Source organism: Suncus etruscus, chromosome 6, assembly GCF_024139225.1.
Source record: "Suncus etruscus isolate mSunEtr1 chromosome 6, mSunEtr1.pri.cur, whole genome shotgun sequence".
NCBI lineage: Eukaryota > Metazoa > Chordata > Mammalia > Eulipotyphla > Soricidae > Suncus > Suncus etruscus.
The window spans coordinates 5,253,406-5,272,780 of NC_064853.1; the positions used below are offsets into that span (position 1 = coordinate 5,253,406).

A 19,375-nucleotide genomic window follows, 5' to 3' on the forward strand; every position below is an offset into this window, starting at 1 on the left:
TCAGGGGTTACTCATGGCTCTGTGCTTAGGAATCACTCCTGGCAGGGCCAGAGGTGCTAGGGATAGAACCCGGTTGGTCACATGCAAGGCAAACACCTTACCCACTGTGTTATTGCTCCAGTCTAAGAGGCAGAATTCTTACTTGAAGAAATAGCCAAGAGGGGGGCCAGAGCATTGGCGCTAGAGGTAAAGCGTCTGCCTTGCAAGCGCTAGCCTAGGACAGACCGCGATTCAATTCCTGGGTGTCCCATATGGTCCCCCAAGCCAGGAGCAATTTCTAAGCGCATAGCCAGGAGTAACCCCTGAGCATCAATGGGTGTGGCCCAAAAATAAAACAAAACAAAACAAAAACAGATATAGCCAAGAGGGGCTGGAGTCATAGCCCAGTGGGTAGGGCGTTAGCCTTCTCAGCAGACCTGGGTTCGAACCCTAGAAACCCCCAAGCCTGCCAGAAATGGTTTCTGAATGCAGAGCCACAAGTAACCCGAGTTCAGCTGGATGTGGCCCAAAAGCCAGGAAAAAAAAAAAAAAAAAAAGCCAAGGGATGTGGTGAAGGAGCAGAACGATGGTATGACAGACATGCATGAGGCCGTGAGTTTGATCCTTCATAGAACCATGCTGCCTGACCCTCCAAGCAATACAAACCCCCAACACCACACGAGGTCTTCATGACTGAGTTATAAAAATTAAAGAAATAATAGCCAGTGGCAGGATGACAGTACAGAGGATTGGGGTGCAAGCCCATACGGGAACCCTGAGTTCTTGCATACGGAAACCACTAAGTGTGGTTCCTCCAACCCCCCCCCCCCAAAATTGTAAATGGCTAAAATAATAAGGGGCTGGAGAGACAGCACAGTGGTAGGGCATTTGCCTTGCATGCAGCTGACCTGGGAGGGATCCAGTTCAATTCCTAGGCATCCCCTGTGGTCCCCCAGCCTGCCAGGGTTGATTTCTGAGCATAGAGCCAGGAGGAACCCCTGAGCACTGCTGGGTGTGGCCAATATCAATAAAGTTTAAAATAAAGTAAAATAAAATAATGAAATGTTGAAAAAAATAGCCAATAATTTCCCAAAGCTGAGAAAGAACTTAGCAACCAACCTGAAGATGTTAAAACAAGGGGCCAGTGAGGTGGCGCTAGAGGTAAGGTGTCTGCCTTGCAAGCGCTAGCCAAGGAAGGACCTCGGTTCGATCCCCCGGCGTCCCATATGGTCCCCCCAAGCCAGGGGCAATTTCTGAGTGCTTAGCCAGGAGTATCTCCTGAGCATCAAACGGGTGTGGCCGATAAAAAAAAAGATGTTAAACAAAAAAACAAAATAAATTCAAATGGCCCCGCACCAAGATGTGAGGATTCGATCGATTGGCAAAAATCAGTGATGAGGGGCCGGCGAGGTGGCGCTAGAGGTAAGGTGTCTGCCTTGCAAGCGCTAGCCAAGGATCAGGACCTCGGTTCAATCCCCCGGCGTCCCACATGGTCCCCCCAAGCCAGGGGCAATTTCTGAGCGCTTAGCCAGGAGTAACCCCTGAGCATCAAACAGGTGTGGACTGAAAAACCAAAAAAAACAAAAAACAAAAAAATCAGTGATGGGCCCGGAGAGATAGCACAGCGGCATTTGCCTTGCAAGCAGCCAATCCAGGACCAAAGGTGGTTGGTTCGAATCCTGGTGTCCCATATGGTCCCCCGTGCCTGCCAGGAGCTATTTCTGAGCAGACAGCCAGGAGTAACCCCTGAGCACCGCTGGGTGTGGCCCCCCAAAAAATAAATCAGTGATGAGGGGCCAGAGAGATAGCATGGAGGTAAGGCATGCAGAAGGATGGTGGTTTGAATCCTGGCATCCCATATGATCCCCCAAGCCTGCCGGAGCAATTTCTGAGCATATAGCCAAGAATAACCCCTGAGCACTGCTGGGTGTGACCCAAAAACCAAAAAAAAAAAAAAAAGTAATGAATACCTAAGAGAGAAGAAAGAAGAAAGCCAATAGCCTCAGAAAAAGGAGCCCCCATGGCACAATGAGCAGATTGAGGTCAGAGCGACAGTACAGTGGGGATAGGGAGGGAGCTTGCCTTGCATGTGATCTGACCCAGATTTGATCCTCAGCACCCCAAAATATTACTCAAGCACCTTCTCCAGGAGTGATCCCTGAGCGCAGAGCCAGGACTGAGTCCTGAGCATCGCTGGGTGTGGCCTCCTCTCCCAAAAGAGGACGATCAGCACATTTTGGAACAGAAACTGCACATGCCCAGACCAGAGACACAGCTCAGAGGGTTGAGTCAATGGGAGTAGCACAGAAGGGATGGATGGGGAAGACGGCCAACCAAGAAAACTCCACCCAGCTAGGTTATCACCCAGATTTGAAAGAGAAATAAAGAGCCTTTCAGACTGACAACAGCTAAGGGCATTCGTCATCCCTAAACCAGTCCTCCAAGAAATATTTAAAGCTCTTCCACAGGGCAGGAGAGATAATACAGGGGTTAAGGGGCTTGTCTTGCATCCTGCCAACCCTGGTTGGACTTTCTGGCACCATTATCTAATACCATGAATGCCACCGTGGCTCACTCCAGGAATAGCTTCTGGAACAGGTGTGACCCAACACCGAAAGCAAAACATTTCAGGACTCCGGAGTCTCCAGGTTATGTTTCACGTGGGGCTTAAGTTTTGGTTGCAGTTTTCAAAGAATAGGTTAATTTGACCCAAATTACTACATTTCTGTTCCCAGAAGTTCCTTATGATACTTCTAATATTAAAGGGGCGTGTATAGTGAAATCCAGAACTCAATTCTGGTACCAAAAGTTTCTCTTATTTCCTTTATTACCTTTCCCAATCTTTTATTCACTTTTCAAAAATCTTTTGACTCTGCTAATTTTCTTGATTGCTTCTCTATGTCCCCTCAGGTGATTTTTTTGGGGGAGGGGGGTTTGGGTCACATCCGGCAGCACTCATGGGTTACTCCTGGCTCGGCACTAAAAAGTTGCTCCTGGCAGGCTAGAGGGACCATATGGGATGCCAGGATTCGAACCACTGTCTGTCCTGGGTTGGCTGCATGCAAGGCAAATGCCCTACAGCTGTGCTATCTTTCTGGCCCCACTCATGTGATCTCTGTACTAAATTTTCTTGTGTAATTTTTCAGCTTAATGGATTCGTTGCATTATTATTACTCTAGATTCTTATTTTTTTTGTTTTATGTTGGGGCCACACTGGTAGTACTATGGGGTTACTCCTTGGTCTGTGCTCAGGAATCACTCCTGGCAGGCTCCAGGGACCCTACAGGATCCTAGGGATCGAACCCGGGTCAGCCACATGCAAGTTACACACTCTTCCCAATGTGCTATCGCTTCAGCCCCACTTTTCTAGATTCTTGAAATTGGGGGGAGGAAAAAAACCACGTAGATTCTTTGATTTGAGGTTTGATAGCATTGGATTTCTTGATTATTAATTTAACAATGCTTCTTTTTAGAACGGGGGCGGGGGGCTGGAGCATCAGGAGCCCTAGTTTAAATCATGAGCATCATATGGTTTCCTAAATACTGACCCAGAAATTGCCCTCAAGGAACACTGGATGTTTCCCAAACCCACCAGTATTTAAAAAATGGTGGGTGGTAGGGCATCTATCTTGCATGCAGACAACCTGGGAAAGACCCAGGTTTGATCCCCAGCATCCCATATGACACCCCCCCCCCAAGCCTGCCAGGAGCGTTTTCTGAGTGCAGAGCCAGGAGAAACCCCTGAGCACTGCCAGGTGTGGCCCCCCGCCAAAAAAAAAAAAAAAAGGGGGAGGAGCAGGAGGAATAGCACAGTAGGGAGGGCATTTGCCTTGCATGCAGCCAACCCAGGTATGATCCCCAGCCTCCCATATGATCCTCTGAAACTGCCAGGAGTGATTCCTGAATGCAAAGCCAGAAGTGACCCAGGTGTTCCCTACCCCCCAAGAACAAGACAGGGGCATGATTCAGTAGTAGAACCTTATCCTTGTGAGGTACTGGGTTCAATCCCTGGCATCACAAAGGGGCCCATGTAGCTACAGACCCAGCTGTGGGGGTTCTGTACTGCACCTGGTCACCTCCCAAGCGACTTCCTGTCCCCTATGGCCTCCTGTCCTATCACCTGCCTCGGCCACCTCGCTCCATCCCCACCCAAGGATGCCTGCTACACAGGGTCAGGACTGAGAGAGCCTATGGTTGGCCTCACTGAACACCCCCAGCTTTAGTCTGAGATCCAATAACCAGAACGACAAAGCTTGGGCCCAGAGCAATAGGATGTTGGGGAGGGAATTTGCTTTGCATGTGGCTGACCCAGGTTGGATCCTTGGTATCCCATTCGATCCCTCAAGCACTGCCAGGAGTGATTCCTGAGCACAGCAACAAGTGTAGGCCCTAAAGGCTGCCCCAAAATAAAGAGTTAAAAAAAAGACAAATTGTTGACAAATTCCAGTAGGGGAGAAGAAGCAAATAACAGTGAAATTGAAGCTATGGCATCACCATGGTAGGTGCAAAGTGCGGTTCTCACAGTCCCTCACAGGGGAGTTTTATCTCTCTCTCTCTCTATCCTCTCTCTCTCCTCTCTCTTTCTCTCTCTCTCTCTCCTCTCTCTTTCTCTCTCTCTCTCCTCTCTCTCTCTCTTTCTCTTTCTCTCTCTCTCTCTCTCTCTCTCTCTCTCTCTCTCTCTCTCTCTCTCTCTCTCTCTTTGTTTTAGGGCCACACTTGGCAGAGGTTGGGGCTATTCCTGGAGGACCTGCAGTGACAAGGACAGATTCAGTCACTACCCAGGCCCCTGCATCCTTTAATCCTCCTTACCATGTCCTGAAGGAAATAAGCTATTCTAGATGAGGAAACTGAGGCACAGAGCAGTATTAAGCCTCTTACAGAAGGACCACACAGCTCAGAATGGCAGAACCAACCCCAACCTGGAGCTTGGTCCAAAGGCCACGTTCTGCCTGACAGCCCCTACTTCTCACCTCTGAGTGCCTGAGAGAAGGGGAGCCCAGCCCAGGGAAGCACTAGGGGAGAGGAGTGAGTGCAGGGCAAGTGGTGGGTAGAGAGTAAAAGAAATGATGAGGTGATTGGTGCTGAGACGTCACTCTGTGCACTGCTGGGGTGGGCCAGGCATTCAGCAGGACTGGCTGTGGACTCCTTCAACCCTGCTCCCTCTCCAACACCATGAGGAAACTTCTCACTCACAACTGTGGGACTTCAAAGGTGTTACTCAGCCTCTGGGTGCCTCTATGGGTGCCTGAGCAGGAAGGAGGGGAGGCTGGCCCAAGGCACCCCTTCAGTCCAGCTCTGACACGTTTCTGACAGTGTGAGTTGGGTGGCCTGGAGATCACGCTGGGATCTGGTTAATGGTCCGCATTCATGGCCACTGAGTTGTCCTTCACCTACTCCCAACAGGCCCATTTTCCTTGGGCAACAGCTTACATCAGAAGCCAGCACAAAGGTGCGCCCTTGAAGAGGGCAGCTGGAGGTGGGTATGAAACTAGATGCTCAACCCACGGTCCCACTTCGAGGAGGGAGTCATGCTCTGTGAGCACATCACTCTGACGCATTCTAGTTCATCCTTGGTGGCCGTGTTCGTGGCTGTACATACCCCTGGTATTTAGCCTGGTCCTGGGCTCACAACTGCCGCTGTCAAGGTTTGCCATCACACAACCCTACACACGGTCAGCTTTAGAAATGAACTGAGCCGGAACAATAGCACTGGAGGGAGGGCATTGGCCTTGCACATGACGGACCAGGTTCGATCCCCAGCTTCCCATAGGGTCCCCCGAGCCTGCTAGGAGTAATTTCTGAGCACAGAGACAGTAGTAACCCCCAAGCGCTGCTGGGTGTGGCCCAAAACAAAAACAAAAAACAAATAGACAAACAAAAACGAACAACCCAGGCCAAAGTAATAGCACACTGGTTAGAGCAACTGCCTTGCACATGGCCGAGTCAGGTTCGATCCCCAGCATCCCATAGGGTCCCCTGAGCACTGCCACATTGTGATTCCTGAGCGCAGAGCCAAGAGGAAGCCCTGAGAATTGCCGGGTGTGGCAATTTGTGAAAGCAGGAAGGCAAGAACAAAACAAACAGTTCTAGAAATTCATTACTAGATTGCGAGAGGTGTCTGTTAATTTACTCCCTTGGTTTTGCTTCACAGCCCTTCTGGCTCCACTTAACTTCTATTACTCCCATCGGGGTGTCCCCCAAAAACCATCACTCTTAGCAGGCAGCTTCAAGCTCTTTTCTCCCGACTGGCATCCTGGCTTCTCCCTTTGCTCTGGGCAATCTAGTCTCTGCAGAGCAGCCAGAGAGATGATGGAAAACCCAAATGAGGGCCGAAAGGTGGCTCAAAGGGCTGGAGCACAAGATTAACAAGCAGGAGGCTGGGTTTCGATCCTGGCACTGTCAGCGGTGATCCCCCAAAAAAACACAAACAAATTTAAGTGAAACTGAGGCCCAAGCAACAGTACAACAGGGAGGGCCCTTGCCTTGCAAGTGGTCAACACTGGCTCTACCCCTGGCATCCCATAGGGTCCCCTGAGCACTGCCAGGTGTGATTCCTGAGAGCAGAGCCAGGAGAAACCCCTGAGCACTAATGGTTGTGGCCCCAAAGTCACATAATAATAATAATAATAATAATAATAATAATAATAATAATAATAATAATAATAATAATTTTGGGGCCAGAGCAAATAGCACAACGGGTAGCGCAGTTGCCTTGCACACAGCTGACCTGGATTCAATCTCCGGCATCTCAGATGGTCCCCTTAGCACCACCAGGAGTAATTCCTGAGCACAGAGCCAGGTGTAACCCCTAAGTACTGCCAGATAATTTATAATAATCATTATAATGATTTTAAGCAAGACCTCTTGCCTTCCTGCTTTCACATCTCAAAGACCCCTTGGAATAAAATCCAAACTCGTTCTCCCCACCTGCCCGGCCTTAGCAGGACGGAAGCGACCTGTGTGGACCCTCCCTCACCCCCCTAGAGAAAAGTGGCTCTCAGAGGTCACAGGCTGGCCCGGTCTAACCTCTGCCACCCCAGGCTTGGCCTGGTGCCTGGCACCACTCATCGGCCAAATCGTCACCCCAGTGGAGGCCCTGGAATTCCACAGGAACTCTCCAGTGACACCTTTGACAGAGAAGCACCGGCCCCTTGATTCACCATGCCAAGTCCCCGATTTAAATGGGCAGAAACCGGGTCCTTTTCGGCTACTTGAATGGCCCAAGTGATCCCTATCTCTTGCCCCGAATGCCAGGGTTCCCCCAGCTGGTCCCTGAAGAACCAGGGCAGGACACAAACTCTGAGTGGCCACACACCCAGGCCTCAATTTATCCAGCAGCCGGCCAGGCACACTTCCCTGAGTTCCTTGACAAAAAATAATTAACAGCTTTCGCAGCCTGCTGAGATCCTCCGATAGGAAGGAGGTGCTGCCAGGCTGGAAACTCATTATTCAGACAGGCTCTGGCTAGGCTTGGCCAGGCCAGGCCTCCAGGGGTGGAGTCGGGGGTACCTTCCCGGGGTGAAGCTGACAGCCAGCGGGCACTGCACAGACAAGTCCAGCCCAGGATCTGGGGGTGGGGAGCTGGAGGGTGGTGGTGGAAAAGGGAGGCAGGTGGGGTGTCGAGAGATGGGGTGGGGAATGGTGTTGGGGTGTGGGGTGAGGCTGTGGGTGGAGGTGAGGGGTGGTGACAGCTGGTCAGTGAGAGGTTAAATTCTGCAGGTTCGGGATCTGGAGTGATAGATAGCATGAAGATAGGGCGTTTGCCTTGCGTGCAGAAGGACAGTAGTTCGAATCCCATAGGGTCCCCCCCTTGAGCCTGCCAGGAGCAATGATTTCTGAGCGTAGAGAGCCAGGAGGAACCCCTGAACGCCGCAGGGTGTGACCCCAAAACCAAAAATAAATAAATAAAATAAAATAAAATTCTGCTGGTTCACGTCTGGCCGGTCCTGCAGGTAAGGAATTCAGGACGTGAGCGAGCAAGGCAGGTGGAGCAGCCGGGGGAAGGAGGGAGGAGGGCAGTGCAGTGCAGCCCCTGCGCCAGGGGAGGAAGGTCTAGGGGGGGGGGGGTCCTTGCACCATGTTGGGGTGTGCCTGGGCAGGGGCTTTGCATGCAGATGAGGGGGTGCCCGGGCTGCATTTGCATGCAGGTAAGGGGGTGCCCGGGCAAGGGGGACTTGGAGGGGGCCATGGATGACAGTTGGAGCCGCAGAGGGGGCGAGTCCGGGCCCGAGTAAGGGTGCAGCGGGTCAGGGCAGGCCCAGGCTCCGCGGCAGGCCTCTGGGGGCCCGGCTGGGGTGTCCGCCCGGGTCAGGGGCGCCCTGCACGGCCCCTCCCCGGGAGACAAAGGGCCGAGGGCGGCAGCTGGCCCCTGCAGGGCCCACCCCGGGCCAAGGCGCTCGCTTACCTGGGCCGCCCGAGCCTAGGCCGGGCCACCCGGCGCAGGCCTGTTCCGGGCCTTGGCGGCGGCGGCGGCAGCGGGAGCAGCAGCCGGAGAAGCAGCAGCGGGAGCGGCCACCGGAGCCTCCGCCTCCCGCTCCGTGAGTCACCGCGGCGGGGAAGCGAGCGAGCGAGCGAGCAAAGGAGGCGGCGCCACTGGCGGCCAAGAGGCGTCTTCTGGCTCCCAGCGGGGCGGTGAAGGCGCGGCCGCAGTTCCGCCCGCCCTGGGGCGGGGCTAATCTCTAAATGGGCGTGCTTAGGCTCCAGGTGGACGCTCATTGGTCGAACGCCCTCGAATAGGGCGTGGCAAAGAGATCCGAGGCGTGGCTAAGCTCTCCAGGGGGCGCGGCCGCAAGTGGGCGGAAGAAGAAGGTGATTGGTTCAGCGGTGGCGGCGCGGTCGGGCCGAGGAAGAGGCGGGGCGAATGGGAGCGGTTTGGGGCGGGGCTATGAGGAAAGGGGCGGAGTCGGGAGCGGGGCGGAGCTTGTGGTAGAGCTTAGGAAAGGAGAGGAGACGCCGGGAAGGAACTCCCCCCGGAGGGCGTGGCCTAGGAGAAGCGATGGGCGTGACTTTGTAGAGGGAGGCTGGTTATGGGCGTGGTTTGTCTGGCCAGTTGGGCGTGGTCGAGGGCGGGCCCCGGATGCACGGGTTGCAGCTTGGCTCTGCGGTAAAACTAACCGGCTAGGGCCGGAGGAGATAGGGCGTTTGCCTTGCTTGCAGCAGGACGGGGGTTCGAATCCCGGCATCCCATATGGTACCCCCCTGAGTCTGCCAGGAGCGATTTCCGAGCGTAGAGTCAGGAGTAGCTCCTGGGTGTGACCCCCCATTAAAAAAAAATGCCCAGCTGGTCCCTAGCTGCTGCGGGAGCATCCTGATCCCCCCTAAAATAATGGCTTCGTGCAAACGCCACATCCTCCTGGTCCTTGTTCAAAAAACAAAATCTGAGCGAGACTGAGCAGAGTCTTCTTGGACCCCTGGATAATCTGAATTGGGAAAATTTAGAGAGGCAAAGTCTCCTATAGGAGAGGCCTGGGAGCCTTCATTACCTGCCGAAGCAAGTAGGAAGCTCATTTCTTCTTCCAGCCCCCCCCAAATCGGATGCCCTGACTGTACTTGACTAGAAGAGGGTGTGATTAAAATGCTTCCATGTAAAATCTGACTGTTACTTGGCTCTCATTTGCAGAAAGTTCAAAAAAAAAGGGGGAGGATCAAACACCCTCTGGGGGATGGATGCAGCATGGGTCAACCAAATGCAATGTAAGTGTCTAAAATCGACCTTCTTAAAGATTTTTAGATTTTTATTTTGTTTTGGGGCCACATCTGCCAATGCTCAGGGGTTACTCCTGGCTCTGTGCTCAGGGATCACTCCTGGAGATGCTCGGGAACACATAGGGGTTTGGTCCTGTGCGAGGCAGGTGCCCACCCCTCTGCCCTGTTGGCTTCAGTCCTGTGCTCTTTATTTGTAGTATGCAGTTGTGGTTGTACTGCCTGCCTGGGTGACTGTGGTGCCAGACCCAAGCTCCTCGGGGATATTCTGCACATTCCTGGCTGTGTTGTCAGAGTCGTTCCGTGCAGCACTGGGAGAAGCACAGAGCTCTGAGCTGCCAGGGAAACTGAGCCTCTGGCCCCCCACTGCTCACACGAGGAACATTATCTTTAAAATATGTATTTATATTTGGGAGTTGGTTGGGCCATGCCTAGAGGTGCACAAGTGCTATTGCTATTTCTGGCTCTGGGCTCAGAACTGACCCCCGGATGTGCTCAGGGAGCCATCGGTGGTGCTAGGATTTGAAGAAGCAAGGCCGCAGCTGACTTGGCTGCTGCATTCCCTCCTGCTCTCTCTCTCGCCAGCAACTACAAGGAGTACCTCGGGGGGCCAGAGAGATAGAACAGTGGGCAGGGTGTTTGCCTTGCACATGAATGATCCTGGCTGAATCCCCAGCACTACAGAGAGTCCCTCAAACACCACCAAGAGTGAATGCAGGTTCTTTTGTTTTTGGGTCACACCCAGGGGTACTCAAGACTTACCTAATTCTCCTTCTGTGATCACAGCTAGTGGTATTTGAGGATTTTATGAGGTTTATTTCTTCTGAATTTTTTTTTTTTTTTTTTTGGTTTTTGGGCCACACCTGGCAGTGCTCAGGGGTTACTCCTGGCTATCTGCTCAGAAATAGCTCCTGGCAGGTACGGGGGACCATATGGGACACCGGGATTCGAACCAACCACCTTTGGTCCTGGATCGGCTGCTTGCAAGGCAAACGCTGCTGTGCTATCTCTCTGGGCCCATATTTCTTCTGATTTTGATTTCTGGAATACACCTGACTCTGCTCAGACTTTTTATTTTTTTTCCTCCTCCTCCTTGAGCAGTTCCTGGAGCCCTCTGCTCAGGTTTTACTCATGACTCTGTACTCAGAAATTATTCCTGGCAGCGTTCAGGGGACCATATGAAATGCCAGAGATCAAACCCAGGTCAGCCACATATGAGGCAAACACCCTACCCGCTGTGCTGTTGCTCCGGCCCTAGTGAAAGCATTTTAGAGGCGAACAAATATACAATCTGGGATCGTGATTGGGATATGTGCAGCTACAAATTTCTGGCTCTTTGTCCTCCTGTACCCCAGAGCTTCTGATGGCAGCCCCACCTAGTTGGCATTGCAGGTGGACACTGATAAATAATCCAAGTTTCTTTGACAAATGTTTGGATTTCATCTGGCGGTCTCAAAGATTCTCATAAAACAGTAAAGACAAACCCGTAGCAGACCATGATTTGTGGGGTTTTGTTTTGTGTGTGTGTGTGTGTGTGTGTGTGTGTGTGTGTGTGTGTGTATGTGTATGTGTGTTTTATTGTGCTTTTTAGGGAGACCACACCTGGTGGCATTTAGGGATTATTCCTGGCTCTGCACTCAGAAATCGCTCTTTGCAGGCTCAGGGGACCATATGGGATGCCAGGAATTGAACCCGGGCCCATCCCTGGTCAGCCACATGTAAGGCAGATGCCCTACCACTATGCTATCACTATGGCCCCCAGATCATGATTTGGATCCAAGTTCTCAACTTAAGTCATTTAAGGCACAGTATAGGCTGTTGAATATCTTTTTTGTTGTTGTTGTTGTTTTTTAGGCCACACCTGGTGGCACTCAGGGGGGTACTCCTGGCTATGCGCTCAGAAATCGCTCCTGACTTGGGGGACCATATGGGATGCAGGGGGATCAAATCATGGTCCGTCCTACGTTAGCACGTGAAAGGTGGTACCACTACCACTTGTGCCACTGCTCCGGCCCCATAAAAACTTTAAACCTAGATGATAAAACAAACCTTTCATCTGGTTCACAATCATCCAGTTCACTCCCCTGGTTCACACGCATCCAGTTCACTCCTCTAGCTCCCACTCATTTGGGTCACACTGATCCGGTTCACATCTGTCTGCTTCACACTCAACCACTGCACGCCCATCCAGTTCACGTTCATTTGGTTTACTCTTCTGGTTCTCATTCATCCAGTTCCCACTCATCCTGTTCCCACCTGTTATCTGGTTCACACTCATCTGTTGTAAGAGGCTCCTGACCTCCTTTGCCATTTGTAAAGGCAGGAGGCGACAGACACTTAAGCAGGGGTCTTCAAACTTTTTAAAGTGGGGGCCGGATTACGAACCTTTAGAGAGCTGGAGGGCCGGACTATATGAGCTACTAATTCCTACTCACACTGTACATATCTTTTTTTTTTGTTTTTGGGCCACACCCAGTGGTGCTCAGGGGTTACTCCTGGTTGTCTGCTCAGAAATAGCTCCTGGCAGGCACCGGGGACCATATGGGACACCGGGATTCGAACCAACCACCTTTGGTCCTGGATCGGCTGCTTGCAAGGCAAGTACTGTACATATCTTATATAAATAAAATGAAAACCATTTATAAATAAACAGATCATGCACCAGTATTTCAATGGAAACTGTGGGCCTGCTTTTGGCTAATGAGATGGTCAATGTCCAGTTCCATATTTGTCACTGCCAGCTGTAACAAGTGATGCAAGTGGGCATCAGTTAATCTTGATCTGGTTGGAGATTTCAGATGTTTCATTCTTGAAAAAGTCTGTTCACAGGCATAAGTGCTACCAAAGATGGTTACTATTTTGAGTGCATGGTTCCTGATATTTGGATATACACCGAGTGTATATGCTGGCAGGTATCTTGGCAATCAAACAGCGCTCACTGCTGGCGGGCCGGATCAGACTCCTCTGCGGGCCGCATGTGGCCTGCGGGCCGTAGTTTGAAGACCCCTGCACTTAAGAGTCTGCATGGGGCCTAGAGGGACTGGTCCCCGCTTAGCCTCAGTTCTGAGGCTTGGTGGGTGGTTCTGAATCCTCCCTCTTTCTCTCACTCCAGGGAAAACTTCCCTCTGCCACACTGGTCTGCTGCGGGCAAGTCAGACAGGCTTTCTGTGTGGCTAAGAAACACAAAAGATGGAGGGTGATGGCCACCTGCTGGTGGAGGTCCATGAGGTGCTTCCCATAAAAGTCGCTGCACAGGGGCTCTGCCCACTGCGAAGACCCTAGGGTGTGGAGGCCACATGCAGCGTTACAGATGGCGATGATGATCAATGATTTAAGGAAAGGCATGAGAACCTGGACAGGCAGCAGGAGGGACAAGCATTCTGGAACCTTTCACTAAAATCATTTTAGGGCCAGAGAGATAGCACAGCAGTAGGGCATTTGCCTTGCAAGCGACTGACTCAGGACTTACATTGGTTTGAATCCCAGCATCCCATGTGGTCCCCTGTGCCTGCCAGAACGATTTCTGAGCAGAGCCAGGAGTAACCCTTGAGCACTGCCAGGTGTGGCCCCAAAACCAATAATAATAATAATAATATAAAAATAAAAAATAAAAATTAGGGGCCAGAGAGATAGCATGGAGGAAGGGTATTTGCATTGCATGCAGAAGGACAGTGGTTCGAATCCCAGTATCCCATTTGGTCCTCTGAGCCTGCCAGGAGTGATTTCTGAGTGTAAAGCCAGAAGTAATCCCTGAGCACTGCTGGGTGTGACCCAAAAAACAAATAAAATAAAAATCGGGGGCCGTGAGGTGGCGCTAGAGGTAAGGTGTCTGCCTTGCAAGCGCTAGCCAAGGAAGGACTGCAGTTCGATCCCCCGGCATCCCATATGGTCCCCCAAGCCAGGGGCAATTTCTGAGCGCTTAGCCAGGAGTAACCGGAGCATCAAACGGGTGTGGCCAAAAAAAAAAAAAAACCAAAAATAATAATAATAAAAAACATAAAAATCAGCTGGAGCTATAGCAGAGCAGTAAGGCGTTTGTCTTGGCATGTGGCCAACACAGGATAAACCCCAGTTCGAATCCAGCATCCCATATGGTCCCCTGAGCCTGCCAGGAGCAACTTCTGAGCTCAGAGTCAGGAGTACCCCTGAGCACTGCCAGGTGTGACCCAAAAAAACAAACAAAAAAATTCATTTTAATAGTACAAACCAGAGAGCTAGAGAGATGACGAAGTTGTTTAATAGCTAGAGCAGGGGTCTCAAACTCGCGGCCTGCGGCTGTTTGCGGCCCTCCGTACACCATTTTGTGGCCCTGCCCTAGAGGAATCTTTTTTTGTTTTGTTTTGTTTTAGTTGTTTGGGTCACACACCCCAATGTTCAAGGCTTACTACTGACTTTGCACTCAAGGATCACCCCGACTTTGCCTCCTGCGGCCCCCAGGTAAATTGAGTTTGAGACCCCTGAGCTAGAGCTTTTGTTTTCATTCCTTACCACTTTTTTCTCCTTAAAATAAAAAATAGTGGCAAAGGGCCCACACAATAGCACAGAATTTGGCTTGTATGTGGCTGACCCAAGTTTGATCTTCAGCATCCCATATGGTTCCTTGAGTCCTCCAGTAATGATCCCTGAGCCAAAAGTAAGCCCTTAGCACTGCCAGGTGTGGTCTCCTCCAAAAAATAAATAAATAAATAAATAAATAATGGTTGGGAAGTGAGACAAAATAGTGGATAGAGCACTTGCCTTGCAAACTGCCTACCTGTGTCCCAACCCTGGTACCCCCATAGAATCCCCCCAGCACTGCAGGAGTGATCCCTGATGAGTATGTAAATATTTCCATGGGATTATTATATTTACTGATCCTACCCTGATCTGTGATTGTGCCCTGGCATTCTGCTCCCACCCTAGGGTGGTACCTGATTCTGATGTATAAAAGCAAGGTCTGTGGAAGGCAGAGGCCTTTTTTCTGGGGCTGATTCTGGGGCTTTTGGCTTCAGCCTTATCCACAGAATAAAGCTGATATTGTCAGAAGCCTGACTGCCTGTTAGCTTTATACCCACCGCATTCACCTCAGAACCACTGGCTGAACAGGGTGGCAGACGCGTGGTCTGAGTTGGAGGAGAAAGACCTCATCCTCCATCCCTCCATCAGTCAACCCCATCAAGGGCTGACTTGCAACATAATGGCACCTGAACAGGGACCTGAACCTGGCCCCTCAATAACTGTAAGTGAAATGCTTTATTGGAAATTTCCTCTGGTGACCATTAGATGGTTTCTGTGGTTAATCATGTGGATTTTGCCACCTTTTTTCATATGCATTGGTTCTGTATTAGTCAAGTGGATTATTCTGTCTTGTTTTGAACTAATTGGTTTGGAGCTAAGAAAAATCATTTCCGTTGGATTGGTGTGGTCTATATTTCAAATGAAAATCGCATTGTCTCCAGATGTCATAGTTTGTGGAATTACTATGTTGGCTAATGTTCTTATTGTGATCATAGGTATTGGCTGGTGTTTAGGAAATAGAAAGTGTAGAAATGGTGAGGCTAAAACCAGTATGGATAATAAGGAAATCTTTCCGACGAAAATTCAGACCAAGGTGCAGGGTGACGAATCCAGCCCCACCATCAAAAATGTAGGCATTTTTCCCGGAAGGAAAACAACTCGAAAAAATAATTTAGAAACTCACAATCCGAATCCAAATTTTGACACGAATGACCAACCTCTAGTTCTAACTCAACAAGTGAAGACTGATTCTATTTACCATATTTGCCGGCATATAAAACAACTGGGCATATAAGACGACCCCCTAATTTTGCAGTTAAAACATAGATTTAGGCCTATATTGGCTGTATCAGATAGAACGTTCCTGTGCTGCAACTGTATGTACCATAGTGAGCCAATCACAACAAGCAAAGGTCCAAAGGTTCTACTGTCATAGACTTCCTCTCTAACACTGGCCGATCTGAGCAGGCTTTTGACAGTGTAGATTTGGTCCAGAACATTGTCTAATTTGCATGCATCAAAAGCCTGCTTAGGGGGCCGGAGAGATAGCAAGGAGGTAAGGCGTTTGCCTTTCATGCAGAAGGTCATTGGTTCGAATCCCGGCATCCCATATGGTTCTCCGTGCCTGCCAGGAGCAATTTCTGAGCATGAAGCCAGGAGTAACCCCTGAGCACTGCCGGGTGTAACCCAAAAACCACAAAAAAAAAAAAAAAAAAAAAAGCCTGCTTGGATTGGCTGAGTTAGAGAGGCAGTCTGAGTAGCCTTACAGTGATTGGCGCAGGATCAAGTTGGAAAATTCGTTTTGTGGCAATATTCAGACAATTTTCATTTAGTGGCATATTGAAACATTTTGGGATATACTTGACGTATATGATGACGCCTGATTTTCGGTTGACTTTTTTTTGTTTCAAAAGTCGTCTTATGGGCCCGGAGAGATAGCACAGCGGTGTTTGCCTTGCAAGCAGCCGATCCAGGACCAAAGGTGGTTGGTTCGAATCCCGGTGTCCCATATGGTCCCCGGTGCCTGCCAGGAGCTATTTCTGAGCAGACAGCCAGGAGTAACCCCTGAGCACTGCCGGGTGTGGCCCAAAAACAAAAACAAAAACAAAAACAAATCACCCAAGGCCCTTATAAGCCATATGTAGAGTTTGTGGGTAAGCTTAAAGATGCTCTGAAGTTACAAATAGAAGATGAGGAGGTGAGAAACTTCCTAGTAAAATCTTTGGCTTATTATAATAAGAATTTGGCCTGCAGGTTAGTATTGGCTCCATTAAATGAAAAGGCAAATGTGAATGATTTCCTTTATGCCTGTTGGAAGGTCTATGGGGAACCCCACCCCCACCCCATTTAGACTCGCAGTTACCAAGGGATCTATGCCTTACTCCCCCTCGGGGACAAAGCACTTTCCATAAACCAGGGTTTTGTCCAAAATGCAAAAAAGGCTGACATTGGGCGAAAGACTGTAGATCCAGAAAACTCGTTGATAATAATCTGAGGAGAGGTTTCAACACAAACCCCAGGAGGCAAGTCAACTGTTACCATTGTGGGAAGCTGGGGCATATATAAAAGACATTGTCGACTTCTTTTAAATTCAGCTCCTCAAGGACACACATACACAATGCAGGCCATTCCAAATCAGGGGCAAAGTCCACAGACAATAATTCTTCCCAGCCCCACCCAAGTAAATTCATCACAATTAGGGAATTAATTCACGCTATGTCGGGGAGCACGGGATTGGACATGGTATGCCTGGAGGACATTACAATTTATCCAGGAAACTAGCATTGTGGGCCCACCACCCCCAGATACTATGGGTTTCATTCTTGTCAGAAGTTCTCTCAACATAAACCACTGGTGTCATTCACTCAGATTCAATGGGAGAAATCATTGTAGTTATTACTGTACCAGTTACGTGGACCTTTAAGAAAGGGGAACCAATTGCCCAGATCTCGATAGTGCCTTATGTCAAATGTGGGAACTCAGATAAGAAAAGAATTGGAGGTTTTGGAAGCACAGATCTGGGTGCTTCTCAAAACCCACTCATGACTCTGATTACTAAATTTTTTTTTTTTTGTTTTTTTTTTTTGGGCCACACCCTGTGACGCTCAGGGGTTACTCCTGGCTATGTGCTCAGAAGTTGCTCCTGGCTTCTTGGGGGACCATATGGGACGCCGGGGGATCGAACCGCGGTCCGTCCTAGGCTAGCGCAGGCAAGGCAGGCACCTTACCTCCAGCGCCACCGCCCGGCCCCTCTGATTACTAAATTTAAAGATGAAAACCCAATGATCAAACTTCACTTGGAAGGGCAACCCTTTGATGGTATGATAGATATGGGTGCTCAGATTACTGTAATATCTGATAAAGAATGGCCAGAAAATTGGCCTCTCCAGGAAATCCCTTATTCTCTGGAAGGAGTAGGAGGTTTAAGTTCCTGTTTATTGAGTATGAGGACTATGGTGTTTTATGGCCCAGAAAATCAAAAAGCTATAATCAGACCTCATGTGGGTCCATCCACACAATTCCTGTGGGGCTATGACCTACACAAACAGTGGAAAGCAGAATTCCACATCCCATTAGCTCCATAAGAGTCCGAATCTTCTCTTGATTTAAAAACCCAAAAATTTTAGTAGGGGCCACTGCCATAAAAACCCCAGCATCAATAACAATAAATGGAAATCTGACGAATCAATTTGGACAGGTCAGTGGGCCCTTAAAATTGATAAATTAAAGGTGCTGACAGAATTAGTGGAGGAACAGCTAAGTTTAGGACATACTGAACCATCTTCTTTTCAATGGAATTCGCCTATATTTACTATAAAAAGGAAACCCAGGGGCTGGGAAGGTGGCGGTAGAGGTAAGGTGTCTGCCTTGCAAGCGCTAGCGTAGGATGGACCGCGGTTCGATCCCCCGGCATCCCATATGGTCCCCCCAAGCCAAGGGCGATTTCTGAGTGCATAACCAGGAGTAACCCCTGAGCGTCAAATGAGTGTGGCCCAAAAACCAAAAAAAAAAAAAAAAAAAAAAAAAAGAAACCCAGTAAATGGAGACTTTTGATGGATATTAGAGCTATAAATTTATCCATGATACCAATGGGCAAATTGCAGACTGGTTTACCATCACCTGTAGTTATTCCAAAGGAATGTCCACTAATTATAATTGATCTGAAAGACTACTTCTACCATATTCCTATTCACACAGATGATAAAAAACGTTTTGCATGCTCAGTTCCTTCTCTCAATAATACACATCCCTGCAGACGTTTCCAATGGACCATTCTCCCCAGGGCATGCTGAATTTTCCAACAATGTGCCAGTTTTTGTAGATATGGTTCTGAGCCCTGCTCGTGAAAAATTTCCTCAAGCCATGATATTTCATTATACAGATGATATCTTGCTCACAATGAACAATGAAACAGATTTACAGGATTTATACTCTTATGTTATTGACTGTTTACAAATATCAGGACTAAAAATAGCTTTAGACAATGCCACTGTATTAATATTTGGGTTTTATTTTGGACCAAATGTCAATATGAGACAAAAAATTTCTATTAAAAAGAAAACATCAGAAAGCTTAATAATTTTCAGAGACTTTTAGGTGACATAAATTGGCTCTGCCCTGCACTAGGAATCTCAAATGCAGTGTTGTCTAATCTGCTTAAAACTTTGGAGGGTGATCTTGCTTTAGATAGCCAGAGAAATTTAACAACAGCTGCCAAAAAAGAATTGGACATCTTCTTGAGCAGATTACAAAAATCATTTCTCTTAAGATTCATCCCAAGAAAACCTTATCTTCATGTTGTGGTGGACGCATATTCTCGATTTATGTGGGCAATCCCTATGTCTTCCCAAAAGTCTAAGGCTGCTTGTTTTCTTTTACAATGTTTTTCTGTGATGGGTATTCCATATTTTATAAAAATTGATAATGGGCCAGCCTATGTTAGCAAAACTTTCTCTCCTTTTTTCCGCCATCGCCACTGTACGAACGTGGCGGGTGTTCACCATGTCTTCCCACAAGACATTTAGGATCAAGTGGTTCCTGGCCAAGAAACAAAAGCAGAACCGGCCCATTCCTCAATGGATTCAGATGAAAACTGGTAATAAGATCAGGTACAATTAATTCCAAGAGGCAGCACTGAAGAAGAATGAAGCTGGGTCTGTAAGGAATCCCACAAGATGTGCATGTGTCCATATGAGCC

General features: G+C 49.2%; 2 protein-coding genes and 1 pseudogene across 9 annotated transcripts in view; 1 reads left to right on the forward strand and 2 right to left on the reverse strand.

Moving 5' to 3' along the window:
• Nucleotides 1–8,548, reverse strand: part of CTNNBIP1 (catenin beta interacting protein 1) — a 40,402-nt gene extending 31,854 nt beyond the window's left edge. The window contains exon 1 of the mRNA XM_049775405.1: nt 8,384–8,548. The gene's annotated coding sequence lies outside the window, so the exon portion shown is untranslated. The remainder of the gene's footprint in view (nt 1–8,383) is intronic.
• Nucleotides 1–19,375, reverse strand: part of CLSTN1 (calsyntenin 1) — an 833,174-nt gene that overhangs the window by 109,415 nt on the left and 704,384 nt on the right. The gene's annotated exons all lie outside the window — the stretch shown is intronic.
• On the forward strand, nt 19,148–19,372 carry LOC126011585 (60S ribosomal protein L39-like; annotated as a pseudogene).